Source organism: Cephus cinctus, unplaced genomic scaffold, assembly GCF_000341935.2.
Source record: "Cephus cinctus unplaced genomic scaffold, Ccin1 Ccin1_scaffold1295, whole genome shotgun sequence".
Lineage (NCBI taxonomy): Eukaryota > Metazoa > Arthropoda > Insecta > Hymenoptera > Cephidae > Cephus > Cephus cinctus.
The window spans coordinates 43640-66593 of NW_014333729.1; the positions used below are offsets into that span (position 1 = coordinate 43640).

The window sequence follows — 22954 nt, forward strand, 5'->3', positions numbered from 1 at the left end:
GGGGACCTACAAAGTTTATACACCGAATCCGAACAGTGTTGGGCGAAATCCGTATAAATACACACTTAAGTTTTCATATGAAAACCCATTGAGGAATGCCGCTGGAAGTTGGGCGCGAACCTCCAACCTTTCGGTCGTGAATCCGCTACCCTATCCACTGGGCTACGGCCGCCCCCAGAGAATAATTCCTTCCTTCCTTTCCTTATGGCTGACTCCTCCAATGAGGAGATGTGCCAATCCCAGAGAATAATTGAGGAAGCCTAGTTCCGTATTCATAGCAGAGATGAGTAAGGAGATGCACAACGCTATAGTTTTAGACGATTCCAAAAACATTGCGCTGAACCGCAACGGCGAGTTCAGAAGTAGAATTTTGTGATCATCGCCTCCGTCGATAATGCGGATCCCGTCGTAGCCGAGCTGACCACGATCACGAACGTGTCGCTTGGCGAGCAGAGGCTCTCCGCTACAACCCGGTTGTTCCCAAAGCAACACTTACAACGAGGCAGCTCAGCGTCACTGGTCAATACCATTTAATTCATATACGTCATTGGTGCATATGCTGTGACTACTTGCACTATCAGAAGAATTCGGGAAACTGGACTTCTCATTGGTCAAAATCGTTTGTTAGGAAAGATTTGGCCAATAAGGAGGTTGATATTCCAGTTGTAGAAATCATCCGACAAAGCTACGTAGACGCCATCAGCAAAGATTACATAGAGTCCCACTAGAGGGATTCTAAGATTACGGAATTTGCCATGTTCAAATGTTATTCGAACTGAATTTGGCGGGAATCAGAAAACTAACTGTCGGCAACTGCCGGTTATTCAGGATTGCCTGTGGCAGCGTGGTGCGACTTGTTTTTGGTGAGAATTACGATTTGCTGCATTTATTTATTACAATGCATCAGCAAAAAGTTCTTTTATCGAAAGAGTCTAGCAATACTATCGATAGTCCTGAGGCTCTAGACATTGTAGAAGACTCGGGTTTTGGAAGTATTGCCGGTTCATTTGAAGGTATGATGGAATTCACTTTATTTAAATGAGAAGCAGTTTCCTAAAGGTCAAACGAAGTTTTCGAGAAGGAATAAAATGACTGAGTAATATTTTGATTGACTTTTTAATGGTATAATCTCTATTTATGATGTTCCTTGTACACTTATTTTATATTGTTATGGTCAATGTTGTACAACTTTATTTTGTTTAAAAAGTTTAATATTTTCCGTTAAAATAATATATGACACGTAATTTTGAAATTAATAGAAGGTTCAGTCAAGGATGAATCTATAAGCACAGTTTCGAGCAATGTTAATTTCAAGAGTATACCGATCGAAGAACAGAAACAAATGAAGAAAAGACAAAAAGTTGTTGACGAGCTTGAACTTGAACATAAGCTCATTGCTGAGAAGGAATATGAAGATCGACTAAGCGAGCAACGATACAAATGCTTAATGCATTTATTAGATCGTAGTCAGTTTTATTCAAATTATTTAATTAAGAAATTTGATGAGTCTCAGCCATTTGTGACCTCCGAAAAAGGAAAGAAACATCTACCAACGGTACCTGATGAGAATACTGAACCACAAAAAAAATCTAAAACAGTGAAAAAGAATTCTCAGAAATATGATATAGAGAAACATATAATTAACGATGTAAGTGATATTCATGCTTACATCTTTATCTTTGTTTATATTCATATTGTTTAAAAATGTGATCTTAAATATTGTATATCTGATAAAGAGTGTGTTTCATTATAGATAAAAAAGAAAAAAGCTACTGATAAAAGTAAAAAGAATCTGAATACCAATGACATTACAGAAAAATTAATGTCAATCTCTGAAAATGAAATGCATAATGTAAAGTCACAATCTGAAACTCCAGATGTGGCCAGTTTTGCTGTATCGAAGTATTTCAATGGTGTCCTGCGTGATTATCAGATAGAGGGTTTGCAATGGCTCAAAGTACTTTATGAAAATGCAGTCAATGGAATTTTAGCAGATGAGATGGGTCTTGGAAAAACAGTACAAGTTATTACATTGTTTTGTCATCTAATTAAGAAACGTCAAAACGGTCCCTACTTAATAGTTGCTCCGCTTTCGACTAACCCAACTGGTTGATGGAATTTGAAAAGTTCGCTCCAAAACTATCAGTCGTCCTATTTCACGACGAGTCAACGGAGCGACTTGCCGCGCAGAAAAAAATTCGGCAAAAAATGCGTGTTGACAACTCATTCCACACAGCCAATTGTCCTAACAACATATGAAGTACCAATAATGGAAATCTGATTTCTGCATAGTCAGAAGTGGAGATACATAGTAGTAGACGAAGGTCAACGAATAAAAAATTATAAATGTCAGCTAATCAAGTGAGCTCAATTTTTTAATTATATTTAATTATAGGAGATTGAATCCAGAAACGCTTGACATTATTATCTGACAACTTACACGTATTTAATTTCGCATAGGATACTGAAATCATTACAGTCTATGAATAGACTTTTATTAACCGGTACACCATTGCAAAATAATCTTTCTGAGTTATGGTCTCTCCTAGATTATCTTCTATCGGAGAATTTCAACGACTTGGCAGTGTTCGAGTCATGGTTTGATGCAAAAGAACTTCAGGATGAGAAAGGCGCCGAAACAGTTCTGAAACAAGAGTAGGAGAAACGTGTAATGGCCAGCTTACGCGAGATCCTAAAACCATTCATGTTGCGTCGACTTAAAAGTGACGTGTGTTTGGAAGTTCCGCCAAAGAAAGAGGTTATCGTCTATACTCCAATCACTGAATTGCAGCACGATTTGTATACAGCCATCTTGAACAGCGACCTACAGACTTTGAGTAAAATAGAAAAGCAAGGTCTTATTATACCAGAAGTCAACGGAAGAAGGCCGAAGAGGAAGTGCGTCACGCAGAAGTTTAATATGCATGGTGAATCCTCATCGACTAGCATATCCTCAGAATATAGCGATAACAATAGTAATATGAATGATGTGAACCAGTTTGGCTGGAAGTCATGTAATAATGTTCAGAAAAGTAATTCGTCTATGTGGAAGAAATACACGGACGTTACAAATCGCAACTCTGAATTTTTTAAGAACATTAATTTTGGAAACAGAAGTACGTTTTCACTTAATAGTAATCTTTCCTCGGTTATAGTAATGCTTTACCAATATTTTTGACACTTTTCTTTTATAGTGGTATTGTACAAAAAAGTTGTTAATCACCCGTACTTAATTCATTGCCCTTTGGACGACGCTGGTTTACCAAAGATTGACGAAAATCTGATAAAATGTTCAGGCAAGCTTTTAGTGCTGGATGCTATGGTTGCTAAGCTCAAAACACAAGGTCACAAAATACTTATATTCTCCACCTGGACTAATTAAATACTTTATCTTTATTAAAAGCTATGTGATGATCTTGAGAATAGTGAAAATACTTCTTGGTACACTATGTAAATTTACATCCTGAAGGATGTGTGACAAATTAAATTTAAATAAAATAATCTTGATTCGATGTAGAATGACACCTGCGATGAAAGGGTTAACACTGCGCGTGCATACTCATTGGAACCATAAGATGTATTTTATTACAAAGGTATACGTTCTTCAACAATTAAAATAGTTGCCTTATTAACAATATACATATATAGTATTATGATATACTTTGAGCCGTATCGTAAATCTCTTACTCCCGTTTTGTTCAACGTGGTTCAATGCAAAAACTCGATTTTACTGGGCTGTTAGCCAATCAGGAACTTGTACTTCGAAGATGAACGGGAGTTTATGCATTAAACCGCGTTGAAAAAAACAAGCCTCAGTGTACACTGTTCACATCTAATTCAGGCATTCATACGTATCTTTGATTTGACATTTCACAGATAAATTCAAATAAGGACCGCGAATGTAAATATATATATACGAATTTCTCTTGCTAGCTTAATCGTATCGCCGTTACATCGATTTCATAATACTGGACAGAAGTATTAAATTAAATTAAACGAGAGAAAGTTCTACATTGCAAGATCAATGAAGCTTCAATTTGCATCGAATGCTTGACAATTTTTTTTTTTTCACAATATATTCACGTGCTTGCGATAACAATAATAATCGAGTGACATACTCTGTGCTCATCGGCTTGTTATAATATTTATTCTTATAGTGAGAATTTGATATTCAGAATTTGAAATGGTGCTCGTTATTCACTCGATGCCCGGGGGAGAAATGGAGACGCATATATGTAAATGCCAGAATTGAGGAGCCCTAATATATCTAACTTATCACTTTTCTGGAGGTCCGTGTTCGTCCATGTGATTTTTGAAAACTTTGAAGAGAGGAAAAATATAAAAACTTATTTGAAATTCTAACTGATACAGGGAATAATCTTCGTGAGCTATTAGTATACATATTATAGGTATAATTGGTTTATGAATAATAAAGAAAAATAGGCATTGTCCTGAAGTTTCCTCGATTCGATCGAAGGAACCTTCGTGGTCACTTGGGCACACGTCGTATAAATGTCGTAGGTCAGTTTAATAAAAAAAGGCATGTTTAGTTTTAAAGTAGTGGAAATAAACAAAAATTAATTGTCCAAACTTATATAGAAGCGAACAATTTCGTCAGTGAGCAATCAAAAACAACATTGCAAAAATTGATATGAATGATTTACTTGAAATATTATGAGAACTTCTAGCTGAGCTCATGGCGTACAGTCAAAATTTGGTTAACCCTTTCAGGACAGGTGCCTCGTATTTGAGCCACCCCCTTTTGTATTCTGAACTGCTTTCGACTTGGATGAGATTTGGCCTCTTTGAGAATTTTAAATTGAAAACATGAAATTTAAAATAAGGGTCGGAAAAATCATCAACGTCAAAAGTCAGTAGATTTTCATGCATTTTTTTAATGTATATGTTTCTGACCAGCAGTTAATTCAAATTGGTACCGTTGCACTGACACTCATAGTAGCGCAGTAAAAAAAAACAAGAAACGAGGTCAGACAAAATCAGAGATCCCAAAATCCTCTGTAAACTGATTTTTGTGCAATCCGTACTATTTTTCGAAATTTAGATCTGCCAATTTCAATTTTCAAAATCCGAGATCCGAATCGAAATCAGTAACGTAAAGCTGAAGATACCATTGGTTCTGAAATATTATTTTGGGGGGGGGGGGGTCAAACCCTTCCACGATGAAAGGATTAAAGCATCAGATGAAAATGAAATTAAAACTACATCTGATGTTGATGGAAAAACAAGCGATGAATATGCTTTTTTTTATAAACAATAAACAGTCTATGTATAACAGTCACTACAACAATTCATTTGACCGATTTAATAGTGCTTTTCTTTAATGTTGATAGCATTAACCTATTTAATTCTCCATTGGCGTATTTTGGGAAAAATTCATTTTAGACGTAATATCGATGAATCATTTGTTATTACGGTTTATTTGACTGTTATAAGTTGTATATATCCACTTTATAAAATTAAGTATGTAAGAAAAATAATTTTTAAATCAATAATTCGGTCATACAAATTATATCTATATATATTTTGGAATTGAGGCTGTAAAAAAGAGAATTTTCACAACCCTTAATGGTAGCTAGAAATTGCCTTTAAAGTGCCTCGATTGGATTCAAGCGAAATAAATAGTCCCTTTAGAGTCCCTCGATTAAATTTCTATTAAGGATCAAGCACTATTGTTATCTGTTACGTAATATAGCACGCGATGATTATGTTTTTATGTTACATATGTTTTCACAGTATTTAAAACATGATATAAAATAAATATATTTTGTTTTACTATCGCGGCTTTTTGTTGATTTTTTGCGATTACCTGCTTGTTAATATTTATAATATCCTAAATATCAATATTTTATTGTTATTTTGGTTATTAGCGAAGAGTTACAGGATTCGCCATGGACGATCTTACTTTAGAGTAGGGTGCATACATTTGATCACTTTTTTCGATTTCGACTATGGCTCTATTAATATAATAATCACTCTAATAGAACTTTCCTTGTCGTTTCCCCAATAACGAAACGGCACCAATCGGGCTGAGACTAGGCATCCTTAATAATGAAAACTTATCTAGAACTAAATTACATCGCGGTTGGTTCTTTCTCTACCATGGAAGTCTATCGGCGCCCGAACTAGGCTCTCGCTAGTACAAGGTATACTAACATAAATCTCAAGGATTAATAGTGACACTTCCTTGGTAGGACCTCATTAGATGTGCCTGTGGATGTTTTCTCTAGTCGAAATTTTCTAATCACTTTCTTGATAACGAAAAGGTCGTGACTGGGCTGAAACTAGGCATCCCCAATAATGAAAACCCAATTAATATCCGATGGAGCGCGCACCAATACGCCGAACTGCTAAACTAGATCATAATCTGTTCATTTCCAACTACTTAAGCTTATCGGGGCTCGAATTAAGCATTCGCCAGTACCCTAAGAGCTAATAACCTGAGTTGAGTTCAGACAGTTCCTTATTTTATTGATTGGGCCTCGTCAATGTTCAGGACAGAAATTATGTGTTTATTTCCTGTGAATATAATAGACCGTAAAAAGAATTTGACCCCGTCAAACGTGCGTACCACACTGGTAAATGTTCTGGCGATATTCAAGCATAACAATTAAGCTTGTACTGAATAAACACATGGTTCAATGGTAGAGGTAAACAATCTGGCATACTCTTTTTTTATATAATATAACACATTTTAATTTGAAATTTGGTATAATTATTGAAAAATCAACATTCTTTTATAAATCTTAACAAATATTTCTCCAAATACTCCGAAAAAATTATATTTGTAACATTTAGTCTCTCAAACATGGGTTAAGGCTTGGTAACGATATAAACATTATATTGGCAAAGGTACAATACTATAGAAAAGCGATCGTATTCATATATACAAACAGTGTTAGTTATCAAAACAATTTAAACAATTCTCTGTGTCAATAGTACATGTCTACGTGGGTAGTAAAGAATTGACTTGGAAAACTGTCTATGACCTAGATAGTTTGACATAACTAGTAGCTAAACAGAGCTTCCTTTCTCCCTCCCTTCGTCCCTCCCTCATACAAATCACAATAAAGCAGAAAAATTCAAAGAGTAGGCAACCACTCATGGATGAGTTTGCTAGTACAAGACCATTGCTCAGGCCAGAGAAGCACATTTCGGAGCGACCATAATTTGCATTTCTTCAAAGTACCAAGTTTTATTTTAATATACACATAGTTATGTCAAAACAAGCATAAACTGCTATAAGGATGATTAAAGACGATGATGGAAAAAAATACATCTACAGATAATGCCGTCGGCTTAAGAGGCATTTGAAATTTTTTAATCCGAATTAGGAGTTGATCCGATATAGGCACTTTATTCCATCTAGTGCACAGTGTGAACAGGTGCTATAGAGGCATTCATGTACCACGTGCAAAACTGTGAAAAAGCAACAATTTTAGTCTTTTGTTCACTTTTTCACGGATAATGAAGTTGCTTCCATTCAAAATATTCAGATAGTATTTTTATTTTTTTCCCTTTTTAATTTTTTTTTTCAACAAATCCGAGCACGCCCTATCACGTGACAGCCCACTTTTGTTTTATCCATCCATTCGCCCGTTGTTACCGGATCCTATAAAACAATGCCAATTCTCGCACTAGGACCTAAATGCCGGAAAAAGGCACTTCCCAAAAAAATATAAATGGGCGGCGTCCTCCTGCTTCTACTCGTGCATACCATCGTTAGCCGGATTTTCGTAAAAGTGAGAGAGAGAGAGAGAGAGAGAGAGAGAGAGAGAGAAAGAGGGAGAGACAGAATTACCTCTTTCCTCTCCCATATCTATATCCCAGAATGTCATAAACAGACAGCAGTGACTTTTCCTCGTTTTTTCCTCTCTCCTTCCTCTAAATATATTTATCTGTTTACGTGAAATCATTCATCAAAATACGGGAGCGTATTCAAGAGTTGCGTAGATTTACCAAGAAATATATATATATGTATATAATATAGCCCCTATTTTATCTTGAGCACTACCAGAATTCTGTTTACGCGATAAAACGAATTGTTTTACACGAACATAACATAACCCATAAGCATAATCCATGATGCATGAGAAGGATGAACATTCGAGGAAGAAAACTGCCTATAACGAAAGAGAGTTCGAGAATTTGACCTGATGGCACAATTTCCATCGATTAGAAATGACAGTTGGTATAAGACTGGATTGAATTCCTAATAGTCGTTTCTTAGTCTCTCATGGGAGTTAAGGGCTGCTAAAGAGGGTGCGGCGAGGGGAGTATGTCGACACGAGGAAACTGATTGAATGAGGTCGCTGGACTCGAAGAGATAGTATATAGAGTCCAGCAAGGCGGAGGCTGGCTGACTGGGATACTAGGAGACTGAGAGATTCTGAGATTGAGAAGCTGAGAAGGGAAATACACTGCAAAACGGAGTGGAAAAGGAGAGTAGACTGTCGGTCCAGCGTCGCGCGATTAAGGTTGCGTTAGCTAAGGTTTACTGGGTAAACTAACCAAGGGATGTTTTAGCTAAGGAAAGGGTAACGTTAAGGCTTCAGTCTTGGATACCCTCAAGAAGCGACTGACCAGTGGACGCCGTGTGTGCTGGCAGACCGTTTTAAAGCTAGGAAAGAATTGCCTCGTGCGCGTAATGACTAAATAAAAGATGGAGCGGCAGATAGCCGCCCTGTTTGTCTGCTTGTTTGCCCTGGACCCAGAGCCCTTCTCTATGATGGTGCTCGAGAGTGCCAGAAAGGCCCAAGACGGCCGGTAGCTAAAGATACGTACACACTAATTTCACAAGGTGCATCAGTACTGTGTGAAAGTAGTGCTAATGGTAGAATCTTAAAGCAAGACACGGTATGAAGTAAAAATTGTAAACACATAATTCTCCTTCTGTGCCCGCCTCCAGACAGGCGGACAGTCAGGAGTTAAAAGGATAGGAAACCTTAGAATCTCAAAAGTTCTTCGCCCAACAAGAGGATCTAGATCTTGATGCTGGGGAGAGGGATCACTTGGGATTCGAGCTCAGATTCCTCGGTCGTGGATATATGTTTGAAAAAAGAAGAAAACAGAGGGTGTATATTGTCGAATGCATTTGCAGCTCAGGCAGAGATTTTTTAAATATTTTTTCTCTCTTATGATCTCTTGTATTTTTTTCTTAGTAGTCCAGTTACAGTTACATTTTCTTCAGTTTTCTCTGGCGCTTCGCCCTATTGTGGAAAAAGGGCGGAGTAACCAAAGCAAGAGTCCTCCGTAGATCACAGGTCGCTAATTAAAAAACACAACCCATTACAGCAGAACTTTCCCTAATATTCTGGACTTGGTAGGTATATGACTGTATGTAAGGAATTGCATACGCCTACATTTCCTGGACAATGAGCTTCTCGAACCACGAGAGGGACCCTTTGTTGTTTGCACCCTCGCGGTGCGCAAAAGGACGGCGACTTTTTCCCAGGTTGAATATTCATCCACAGAAACAACCAGCCCGATGCCAGCTCATCCTTAATGAAATCCGTGTGCCACAGGCTAGTAACCAAGTCCGACCAGTCCTGCCGTTTCACTCGACATTATAGCCTTCACTATTCCATTGCGTAGGGATGGATTGCGGCAACCGTAAGTATTAGGAGGTATTGTCGATTACTTACATTGAGTATTAATTCAGGTGGTTCTCCGAGCGAACACGATAGACTTTAGAAATTACTAAGCTTTTATCGTACTACAATTTCATCACGTAGCGTCGTGATAAAGAAAAAAAAACATAGGGACGGGTACGAACTTTCTAATGATTGTCATTTAAGAGAACAAAGTATTACAAAGGTATATGGAAAAAGGTCCCGTCCGCGTTTCAATTGCAGATTTTTCATGCTAATCGTCTTGAGATCCGATACATAAAATTGTATATGCAATGGACTCAGCTAATTTCAGAGATTAAATATCACGGTTTTAAAAAGTGGAGTCATTGAAGTTTTTCAGAAGAAAGTATTATCGAAAGATGCAAGAATGAGTCCGATCTAATATTTAAATTAACGTTATATATCGCCAGATACACTGTCACCGTCGTCGGCTATTTGATTTGTGGGAAAAGAAATCGAACATTGGACTATTATATACACATTCCAAAGTTTGCATATTTTATGCATCACAGAGTTTAATATAAATCTTTTAAAAAGAGATTATTAGGGACCGCGCATGGGTACCCATTAAAAACACTCCTTCGAGCTCGGAAAATTTTAACTAGTTAATCTTTGAACCTCAAATCTTGAAATTTCTTTTATTGACTGTTTAACTTTCAAATTTAAAGACTTATCTTGAACTAATATTTTTCTTTCCATCTATTATGCTTTGATTAAGGATTTTGAATATGTGTATAACCTTGAAAATGAGGCAAAAATATAAATCGGAACGTCCCTGCTACACGTCTGTAATACACATCGCCCAAAATTGCCATTCTATTGTACATGTACAACACTTTTCGTATAAAAATAAAACATAGATTTGGGCGGATTAGATAGTGAATACACTGTATTTCAATTTCACGATCGATATGTAAATATCTGAAAAAATTGATTACTTTTCGGTGAATTACTATTATTGCATTTACTATAATTATGTTTCTCAAAACTATAAAATTTCAACTGTGGTATTCCGTAATGATCAAATCGCGTTTTATTCTCAGTGCAGCTTAACTTTCAAAATTCAAGCTGAAGTCCTGGGTGGTTTAAAGTGTGGTTGAAAGAGTTGATTTATGCCACGCATTATGAAACATATTTGTATTGTATATAAAGCAAGTACTGCATAGAACAAAATAATTTATCGCTGCAACACCAGTTGCGATGGCCATTACTATGACGTCTGGTAAATATACATATATACAATATACATATAAGGACACTTCTGTGGAGTACCGATTACTGCTACAATACTATTCGTTGATTCTAGTATTAGGTATTATATTATATGGCATGATTAAATTTACACAAATATAATAGTGAAATTTACCTCTCTATGTTAGAAGACATTGACATACGATAATTGTTATTACATTAATGAATATAATTATTACCTTAATTAAAAAGCATTAAACATGCGATTATCATAACATTGTAATTAAAACAAAATTTAAAAATCATAGGTATGTGCGTGTGAATGCACAGCTGCTCGTCACATTATTTACGTTGCAGCAGCGAGATTCGAATCTGTGATCGTCAGAATGTTCGAAGTGAGAAACGTGACACGTTACCCACTCAAGTTGCTAATCTTGCTGCGGCTAAAAATTATAATCGTAAATATTTGTATATACAAAAATAGTAAGTTTTGCCGAATTTCTTAAAAAATATAATCAAAATTTAACGTTTTATTTGAGTAACACGGATGAATCGTATCAGAATTGCACATTACGACGTGTTAAATTTACTGATAATGCATTTGATTATTTCATTTCCACACATTGGGCCCAATAACATACTAAAGTGTCTTATCTAAAAAAAACTTCATCAAATAAAGTAAATTTACACTACTAGCAATTAAGCTTGGATGTATGTAATACTTACCTAACCAAGCCCTAAATTTTAAATTAAACAGAAAGTTAAAAATTCCTCCATTTTTCATTCTTATTCTTTACAAGTAATTCAACAGTGTCTACTTGATATATTAGCATGTATTTTCATGTATAATTAATCGATCGATTGTATTGTAAATTGCATTTTTCCCACGTAGCATAATTTATGCAGCGGTGTAAATTGTGTTGCTTCATTTGTAATCGTAACAAGTACCTTTTGTACGTGTAATAAAAGGATATCAGCATAAAAAGGGGACAAGTAATGAAACTATCCTTATTATACGCTATCGTATCCGTGGCCATTGGCAAATTTGGAAGGATCCCGTCGCGCAGTGTGAACTTTAAGGAACCTTGAAGAACCCATCAATTAAATCTTGTTTCGTAAATTAACTTTGGTAATTATAAGTGAGCTTTGAGGGTGATGTGGCGCGTATAGACGTTGGGAGTTCAGAAAGGGGTGGCTCCATTGCAGAAAGGCGCTATTACGAGCGAGACGCTCAGAACTTTTAAACTTCTCCGTTGCTTTTTTAGTCAACTTTTCTTGTTAAGATTTCGATTATGAAATTTCGACCCGTGCACTTGCTCTCGGCTTGGCACTCGCTATTGCTACCGTTCCATTCTTGAGCGGTTTTATATATGTAATCCAAGTGCGACAACGTTAGAGCCCCAGGCTTCCTTGCATCAGGCGACGTACTATTTCTCCGTACTTTTCCATACTTCCCCGAGGTGCTCTTCCCGAAAGATCATACTCTCGGAATTCAGCGAAAAAGTTCTTTTGACTTGTTTGACCGCATTGGACAATTTTTTAGAGATTCGTAGCTACAAACAACGCACATGTCGCTATAGATATACACCCTCGCGTGTATACCAAATACGATATATTTGCGCATCCTCGATAGTTTCATGTAAACAGGCTGTGCACTACATGAGCAAAAGTTATAAGATTTGCCTCAATGATACTTTTCAAACTGGATGGTATTAGAGGTGCTTACAGATATATCTAACATTTTTTCTTCCTCGTTGCCGTTAAGTTACAGGATGCGTCTCATCCAGCAGCTATCGTCCCTATTTTGTTTACGAAGGGCCCAGACTTCTTTATAAAATGGGCCAGAATGTTTTGTGAGGTGTAAAGATAATTTGTGCCCATATTAACCGTAGCTACGGTGGCTACATGAATATATGCAAGAACGAAGACGCACTGGTTCTAGGCGTTTTACGAGTTTTAGGGTGCGATTGGAAGAGGGCACAAATATAAAGGGAGTTTACAGGATGCGGTTTTTATGAGTAAAATGTCCGTGACATACGATACAGTGTTTCACCATGTGGAATTTAGATCTCTCAGTCCTTGTCTTCCGTCTTCCACGTGGAACGAGGGAATGAGTGAACGAGATTTAAATGAACAATAACGGGGAACAGGAAATGGATCGAAGCTATTGGTTTTCGCTAACGGATAAGCACCACGGGGAATCATTAGAATGGGAGACGCGGAAGCAATGATAGGGAAAATGATACGAAGGAGAAGAGTTCATTGGGAGTGGGAATATAGAGTCTCAGTGGTGTAATAATACAAGAGGCGTTCACGTTGGCGAATCTTACCACGCATCTCTGTACAATCTTCATGCCTACCGTGATACAGGAAACAATCAGAACGCGAAATCGCAGGACAGTTAGAGAGTGATCGCTTCGAAGGAATCGCAGATAATAGGTACCATACGACGTAGTATCCTCAAGAAAAGGATAATAGGGGTTTGGAAATCATTTTTTGAATCTTGATATAAGAATATAAAGATTCTGATACGAGGCAACGTAATGCCCATTATCTGTTGATATCGATACGACAGCGTTCACGATAGGACGTAACCATCTAGAAGATGCATAGGTAGATGGCTAGACGCAAGATTAAGCAGCCATCTAACCGGGAAACTCATGTAATCGCAGAAGCATTAGCGTAAGGGAAAACGGGAAAGCAATTGGTGAGAGTCTGCGGTTTCTGCTAGGAGATCTTGCCCGAGCGGTTGGTACATTGTCATGGATGAGAGGTGGATGAGAAGGAGGATGAGGAGAAGAATGAGGGTGAATACAAGAAGCTCCTACAGGAGGTGCTTATGTACGTGTATATACATGTATGTATGTGTATATATATATATATATATATATATATATATATATATATACATATATATATATATATACTTGGTACACACTACACAACAGAAAAATCGAGAAGTCGTTCATGGATCGTGCAAGCAAGAGTCTCTGAGCCCTGACGTTCCTCTGATTGTGAGATTCTTCTTTCTCTCTTTCTTTATTCTTTCCTCTCTTCGCCGGCGTCTTTCTCTTTCCCTTGGCGTTCCGCCCCTTCGAAGCCAGTCAATGTGCTCAGTGTGCCCAGTGTGCCCAGTGTGTCTCTTCTCCTCGCATTCGCTTTCCTTGTCCTTTCTTCTCTCTGACCCCTTAAGCCCCGCACCGTCCTGAACGACCGGCAACACCACCACCACCACCACTACCACCACCATCGCCATCATCATCATCAGCAGCAGCAGCAGCAGCTCGCATGCTCCTCGGCGCTCGAGAGACGCTCGACTCTGGCGTCGCGACTCTGTTCGACTCAGTCGACGCCGAGCCGCTGCGCCAGTTGGCCGCGAGTTACTCCGGTAGTTCGGTCGGGCCGTTTCACGTTCTGGAATTTCCTCTGGTTGTTCCGAGGATCGGTTCTTAACCTTGTCTCTCTTTCTCACTTGCTGTACTTAAAGTTATATTTACGTGATTGGTACACGCAGTACAGATTGCGCGTTGAAAAAGACGCAGCACAGCGAGGAAATATGCTCGTGCGAATAATAGGTCGGGTCCTTATCCTCGTCTTCGTGGTGCCGTAGAAAGCGGTTAGTACAAGTGAGTGCAAGTGCAACGCGAGTAACACAGTTGGTAAACTGTTTTCGTTTGTTCTCATTGCCCGGGAGTTTCTTGTGTTTCTTTTCGGATACTCCAAGCGTTGTGGCTCTCTTCTTCCCTTTAACGCAGAGACAGATATACGTACGAATATCTGACTACCACGCCACTCTGTTTCTTCTTCCTCTTCTTCAACGACCGTCCGCCTGCCTGACTGCCTGACTCTGCCTTCCCGGTCGGTCGCTTTGGAACGCCGACCTGCTGCGTGGCGCGACATGGACTTCGTAATATTGAAGGTATGCGTGATCCTGGCTAGACAACCGCTCGGGAACTTTCCAAGAAAGTTTTCGGTCTCTTCCTTTGATGCCTGAGAACCGTTTCAGGGGACACGAAGCTCTAGGATATGTAATACATAGATCAGAAATCCATTCCCTGCGGCTCTCGAACCCTCCAGACGTTTAATGAGATACTTTCAGTGTGGGATGGCATTTGTACCTATGAGAACAGATTTTACGTTAGTCGGGAGCTCGAATATGTTATTCATTAATGCGAGTGTCACGGCTGCTGGTAAAAACGATGAAACTTTGTACTTGTCACTCTCGAAATAAGTTATAACTCGCCATTAGTCAAGATTTTCGTTGTGCTCTTTATCTTTTTTTAATTCGTATAATTCTATCTCGTGCAATGGCTACTCGTTGCGATAACTGCTGGGACGACCCAGTTACTGTATTTCTATTTTATAACTATATGCGAATGAATGAATGCTCCACGTGAAGGACTGTCTCTTAAGGTCTCCTACAATTGCCATTTCCCATTGCTACTGACACTACCATCTATATATAGCTGTATGGGAGTGTCTCCCGCGATAGTCTCTGGCTATGCGAATTTAAAAAATAGCCTTCGCCCGCGCGGATTATAATATACGTGCTTTTCCTTTCGTTCTATTCTTGCATGTTTTTCACTTTTTTTTTGTTTTTTTTTTCCTATACCGGGCATATTGCGAGAACGCACGGAATACGTGAGCTTTTATATCATGGACTGTTACCGAAACACGCTAGGTTACTGAATGTTCATCAGGTACAGTGAGTTCAGCGGGGCATAGAAAAAAAAAGTGGTGCTTCAATTTCTCCATTTGAAGCCGCTTATGTCACCAGACTAAGACCCTCCCGTCTGTATTTCGTTAAACCCCATGTGCTTCTTCGAGCTTGGATATCGCTTGATCGCTCGTGGTTAATGTGAGTAAATGTCCTCACAAGGTTTTTGTGAATTTTTTTGGAATCTCCATTATTCGTTTCTTTCTTAAAATGGCTGACCAAAATCTCTATATAATTGTAAGAGCATACAAGAGGTCCGATATATAATGAAATATTGAAAATGTAAACGTTTCTCCAGTATGTCTGAGTAAGTCATGAATCTGCGAGTTTGCGAATTTGCGAATTTGCAATTCATGAGCTTCCTTATCATAACTCATTAAGTTGCTAAGGCGTTTATTTTCTGAGTCGCAGCATTACTTACATCCAATTGGTCGTGAACAATATGCGTGAGCGTTACGGGAATAGTTAAAAGGCGATTTCTCAAAGCCAATTAACCGTAAAGGGAATAATTATACTCCTAAAAGAAAAATAAAAAGAGGCGATTGAGGGTGAATAACGAAGGGTAGCAGGTAGATGGCGCATGATTGAGGAAGGAAGGGACGCGCAACCTCTGCGAAAGTCTCGGATACGTTTAAAATCTCCTCTCGTCGGTATCGTTGCTACTTACGATCAATTAGTCCCAAACAACATCGTCGAATAATTACGATAATCACCAGGAGGTCATTATCCTCGCGCTCAATTAACCATGACGGACGAAATTAGTAATTAGGCTAAAGAATTCTCCGTACGGAATTCTCACCACAGCCTCTTCCGGCGTTCAGGTTGAGCCGTGGATAAGCTTAAGCGCTATACTGCAAAATGTGGACCAAGTGCCACTTCCGGTTTAAAAATGTTTATACATTCTCTCTCTCTCTCTCTCTCTCTCTCTCTCTCTCTCTCTCTCACTCTCTCTCTCTTTTACTCTCTTTCACTCTGCAATTTATCCTTTTTCATATCATCCCTCACCTTTCGGCTTACCCTCTTTAGGATCCCACACGGAGAAAATTTTTCGATAATTTTTCTACTGCACTACCATTTAACTACTTATTGCTTATAACACACGATATTTTGAGTGGCTGCAAGTAAGTTTTACAGTGCACATGATAAATATTGTTATTTGCAATTTTTACTGTAAAGTTTCATGGTAAAGTTTTTCTGACTCAATGTAAAATTTCCTGTTGTTTTACAAAACACGATCTGATTGAATTATAATATTTAGAAGCATCGCATCAGCTGAAGTTAGCTAAGCCATTCGATTTCTACGGTAGAACCATATTCAGACTGTTCAATAAAACTACATTTATTAACTTGAATTATACTTTTCGAATAATTATTTCAAATTTTTTGCACATATGTGAGAATAATTGAAACAAATAAATATAAATTAAACAACAATTTATTAAATTAATACCATTTCTTAACAACATATTGGCTACCATTGCTTATACGTACTGAATGTGTAACAACCCAACCATACATTTGAAAAATAAATAAAAACCCACAATTTATTTCGTGATTGACCTCAAAGGTATGAAAAATAGTGCACTCTGCGTTAAAATTGAATTTAGCGTACGAGACAATTCACCTACGTGAACCTGGCACCCGACTTAAAAATATTATAATTTTCAAAACGCGATTCGATTGTACCCCGTTTGTACCTGTTTGTACCACTTTAATTTTCGTTTGTACCTCAAAGAATTGAACATTACAGGGGGGTCAAAAAACCGCTAGCACCCAACTTGGAGTAATTTAAATTTTGTTTGCAGGGATGAATTTAGAATCGTTTGTACCCGTTTGTACTACTGTTAGTTTCGTTTGTACCCCAATGGGAAAAGAGATACAGGATTTTCAAAATTTACTCAGGGGTAACTCCGCCATTTTTTGAGCTGGCTCAAATCTGCGAAGGGTTGTTGGTTTAGAATCGTTTGTACCCGTTTGTACTACTGTTAGTTTCGTTTGTACCCCAATGGGAAAAGAGATACAGGATTTTCAAAATTTACTCAGGGGTAACTCCGCCATTTTTTGAGCTGGCTCAAATCTGCGAAGGGTTGTTGGTTTAGAATCGTTTGTACCCGTTTTTACCTCCTTTCCTTTCGATAAATATTAATATATAAAAACATTTTTTTTCCTTTTTTGTTTTTTTAAATTTTTTGTCGCTTATGTTTTTTGAATTTTTGTATTAAACCTTATGAGCATTTGTCCAAGTTTATATTCCGTATAATAATATCGCATTCTAAAATTTTAGTATAATAATTTAATAGAATAATAGAATAAGGGACGACTTGCTACGATTTTATTTTGTTTATAGAAATAAGCTGAATATTTTTCTAATTCCATTGCGCATTCACAAGTTCCAGGGCGTTTTGAATACAGTTTCGGACTATATAAACGTCTTAATTTATCATCCACAATTTCTACAAATTAGCTAAATTTTTTTGAATGGTATTATTACTTACATTTTCAAATCAACCAAGTCAAGGAGATTACTAATGTTACTTTACCTTCATTTGCATTCATATTCTACTGAATTAACTTTATTAATCAATATTATTTTATTCGTATGTTATAATTAGGATAGTTACAATAATAAGAGTAATAAATTACTCTTTAATGTTAACAGTACTGTAATCAACAATTCCAATAGATGAAAACAATTCTAAACTAGCAATCCTTCGCAGATTTGAGCCAGCTCAAAAAATGGCAGAGTCACCTATTAGTCAATGTTGAAAATCCTGTATCTCTTTAGCCGTTATGGTACAAACGAAACTAACAGTGGTACAAACGGGTACAAACGATTCTAAACCAGCACCCCTTCGCAGATTCCTTACTAAATTTTGAAAATCCTATATCTCCTTACCCATTGGGGTACAAACGAAACTAACGTTAGTACAAACAGGTACAAACGATTCTAAATTCATCCCTGCAAACAGAATTTAAATTACTCCAAGTTGGGTGCTAGCGGTTTTTTGACCCCCCTGTAATTTCCAATTCTTTGAGGTACAAACGAAAATTAGAGTGGTACAAACAGGTACAAACGATTCTAAATTCATCCCTGCAAACAGAATTTAAATTACTCCAAGTTGGGTGCTAGCGGTTTTTTGACCCCCCTGTAATTTCCAATTCTTTGAGGTACAAACGAAAATTAGAGTGGTACAAACAGGTACAAACGGGGTACAATCGAATCGCGTTTTGAAAATTATAATATTTTTAAGTCGGGTGCCAGGTTTACGTAGGTAGATAATGTAACTGTTTTCAATGAACTTTTAAATTTAACAAGATAGAAGATATAGTTTTACATTATATATTTTCAAGTTTCGAAATTTTTATCGTGCACCTCAGTAAAAGCTGATGTGTCATGCTTACTTTTTAATATATTTTCGTTAGTTGCTCTGAAATATACATACATATAGGTAACATATTATGAAATACTATGATATCCTGTGATTATCGTGATTTTCACGATAATTTTTAATGAAAAGTTCTCTCCGTGCACCAGTGCCACCACCACCACAACTACGACTACTATTATTATTATTATTGCAACTAGCACCACCACAGCAGCAATAGCCAGAAACTCTGGCAGTAGCATCCTGATCCAGCCACCCCTCGGCCGTTACATCCGGATGCACGCGGCGTCATCGAACGTTTTTATTTGCATCTCCAGTTTTTATTTTGTTCGCTGCGTCTCCGGTCTCGTTTTCCTCTCTATGCCTTTAGGGAGGAGGTCCCTTATTGTCATGATTATTATTTTAATACTAGATTACACAGAAATAACGAGAGTCGAATGGGCAAGAAGCGCGTGATTGCAATTTCATATTCTTTCTTCCGACTTTCATTCCCCCCACTCATTCTTTTGTCTTTCTCTTTTCTCTCTCTACTCTTTCTCCCCCGGCTATTGTATCTTTTTTTTTAACTCATTTCCACGCAATACCTTTGAGCCCTTCGAATATCCCTCCAGCCCACCCCCACCCCATTGCCGACCATCCCCTTCATAGGCGATCCACCAATTCGTCTCAGAAGTTTACGACGGCTGGGCACTTTGTTATTGCGTTATTGTTTGTCATTTTGTTCGACCAGCGGGAAACCGTCTAACTACTCACTCCTTCCGGAATTCACTCTTCTTCTCTCTCGCTCTCTGGCTCTACCTTCCTCCGACCTCCTCCGCTCCTCTAGTCTACATCTTCTCTTAAGCTCTCTCGAACTCCCCGTCTTGCGACGAGACAGCCTTCGACGACTTTATGGTTCTCGGGGTACACTTTGTCGTCGCGTTATTTCACGCTTTATTATTGCGATCCGCGATGCACAACGGCGAGTTCCTCTGGCGAAAACTTTCTTAGCGAAAGCCACTGCCAAGACACGGAGGGTCTGAGGTTTTTGTTGTGACTCTCGCGGCTGTGTGAGAATGCCTCTGTTACGTACGCCTAGACGTGTCTCTGCGTGGCTCTACGAGTGTGCAGAAAAAGAAGGAGACTTTTCTCAAGTTGGCAAATCTTGGCGAATCTTCTTTTTTCCATGGAAGCGACGACTCGCCGTTCGCCAACTCCGAACAAAGTTTTGGATGTCCACGGGGTGCGGGAATATACCATTATACCCTCCTGATACGTGTTGCACACGAACCGTAGCTCTGGCAAGCTCTCTCACGTAGAGGCTGAATATTAAAATCTCTCTGACGCAACTGTTTATCGCGTAGTGCAGATCCCAGAACTTTCTCGGTAAACTTGTAATTATCAATGTATTCAATGTATTCAGTGTCTATCTTGGGTCAGGTAGTCGGTCGACGAGCGTCACCGTCTGGGGCTTCGCTACTAAGACTACCGTCCGATTCAGGATTAATTATCCGTGAGTGCGTAACTTCCGTTGAAAGGAGCTCGATCCCCTTGGCTGAACCTTCCTAGTGAATTAAATCAAAGATATCAGGCGTCTTTAATTTTGAGAATTCAGCGAAAGGCCCTTCAGTGTGTAAGTCTATAGCTATAGAAAAAGATGAGTAATGAGATATGATAGCTGGTAATAGGTGTTGGTGCCCATCGCAGTGCTCCCGAGAACCTGCGAGATCTGAAGGCTGTTGCTGGGGTTACAGGAAAGCCCAGGGTCTGATTTGAGTCCGATTATCCAAAAGTACATTAACGTCGGGATAGACGGATATCCGCGTTTCGCAGACTCACAAGTTTCACCTCTCACCCGTTTCGCTCTTTCAGTCTCTGTTACTCTCCCTCGCTCTGAACGTCGTTCGTTCGCCTACGTCATGCATATAATAGGCGGCGGATTATAACGTTCTTGGCCTTCTTCCGCCTTGTCCACTCTAATCGTCTTTCCCCTCCCTCCCCCTCTCTCTCTCTCTCTCTTCCTTTCGAACTCTCTTTACCTTTAGACTCATTCTCACCCTTCTCTTTCTATTTTCTACCTTATACCTAGTTACTCTTCTCGCACCAACCTACAACTCAGCAGACTCGACTGGCGCACTTTATTATTGCGTTAAAGAACTCTTAGCCGGTCTCGGGAAAACTCCAGGGTGTGTCAACACCTTGGGTTGCAGCGAGAAACCCAATTATGGATCAAGGATTGAGACTATTCGATTCATCGTTTATTACTGTCTTTGCTAGTATCGCATATCTCCTATTACAAGAATCCTCGAGGATGGTAATTGTCGGAGATAACAATGATTACTTATACGGGAATTATAACGAGTCAGCTATGTTCGTTGTTGCCAAAAGCAAAGCTCCACGCGACTAAACTCAATCGCTTAGTCGTCCGTATTAGGTTAGGAATGAGAGAATTTTTACGTATAATAATGTAATAAGTAATAACATATGTAATAATATATGATGTATAAGAACGATATTGTTCTTCCAGCGGTACAGATCGACAATGTCTTTGTTATCCAGCTAAAAAGTCGTCCATATTTTTGTAAAATAATTTTCTATAAACAATAGGTTGATCTTAAGTTTTTTTGGCGCAGGACAAATTTTTTTCCAAATTTTTGAAACATCTTGACACATTGTCGAATGCACTAACACCAATCTACGTAAAGCGGAATTTTACCCTACCGGCTGAAAATGAGTTAAGAGGAAAAGCTCATGTAAACCATTTTCATATCAGCAACCGTTTCCAAGCTAAATTTAAAGAAAAAAACATTTTTTGACGGAAACTGCAATCTTCGATCGTTAATTGAAACTACATGGAGAGCATTTTTCGTTAATTTTTCCTATGAAATTCACGATGAAATTTAGCGTAGAAGCCGGTAGTCGCTGGACATCGTTACCATTTCATTACTTATTGCTTATAACACGCGATATTTTGAGTGACTACAAGTAAATTCTACAGTGTACACGGTAAATATTATTTGCAATTTTTATTGTGTTCCACGGTAAAACTTACCTGACCTAATGGAAAACTTTCAATTGTTTTATACAAAAAACATCAGATTGACATAACCAAAAACTAATTGATATTTTCACACCATTGCTAAATGTATAGTGTTATTTAAGAAAATCGCTTCAGCTGAAATAACGCTAACTGATTCATTCGATCTCTACGGTAGAATTACATTCGGACTGTGCAATAAACCAACCTACATTTATTAATCTGAATTATACTTTTCGAATACTCCTAATTCTCTGCAGATATGTGAGAGAATACACTAAAACAAATAAATATAAATTAAAGAACAATTCATTAAGCCAACTTTAAGGCAAAACAAAATTACAAAAATGATTTATTAGCAGATTTTTTGATAAAGGTCTAAAGCCCTTCACGCCCAAAATAAGCGTCCCCCTCCAAGGGGACAGTACTTATAGATTCTGATTGGGTGGTTTCCTTACGCTTACGTCTTACGTCGTTACGTTATTTTGTGTGTGAAGGACTTTACAGGTTTTCAGAAAAACATAAAAAATCACAATGTTTCTCGTGGTTGATTTCAAATGTATGAAAAGTAATGCACTCCGCATTAAAATTGAATGCAGGCAACGAGATAATAGACCGATTGAGATGACTTTTTAAATTGAACAAGGTAAGATCTATAGTTTCGCATTACATATTTTCAAATTTCAAAACTTTTACCATACACTCCAGTAAGAGCTGACGTGTGAAAAATGCTTACTTTTTAGTAATTTTCGTGAGTTGCTCTTAAATATATAGGTAATATGTTATGAAATACTATGATGTCCCGTGATTACCGTTATTTTCTCGATAAATTTTAATGAAAAATTCTCTCCGTGTAAAAAATCTAACATAGTTAAACTTTCCAGTAGGCCATTTCAAAGCTTGTCTCAAAGTTTATATAAGCTCTTCCTCTTGAAATGTGCCAAGGATTGACAGAAAATTTGTCCTACAGCAAAAACTCCAAATTAACCTATAC

At 38.0% G+C, this 22954-nt stretch overlaps 1 long non-coding RNA gene and 1 pseudogene across 1 annotated transcript in view; both read left to right on the plus strand.

Moving 5' to 3' along the window:
• The first annotated feature begins 163 nt into the window (after positions 1-163).
• LOC107272819 lies at positions 164-3382 on the plus strand (annotated as a pseudogene).
• A 10753-nt stretch (positions 3383-14135) lies between these two features.
• Positions 14136-22954, plus strand: part of LOC112495121 — a 66334-nt gene continuing 57515 nt past the window's right edge. Inside the window, exon 1 of the long non-coding RNA XR_003061357.1 lies at positions 14136-14760. This is a non-coding gene — a long non-coding RNA (uncharacterized LOC112495121). The remainder of the gene's footprint in view (positions 14761-22954) is intronic.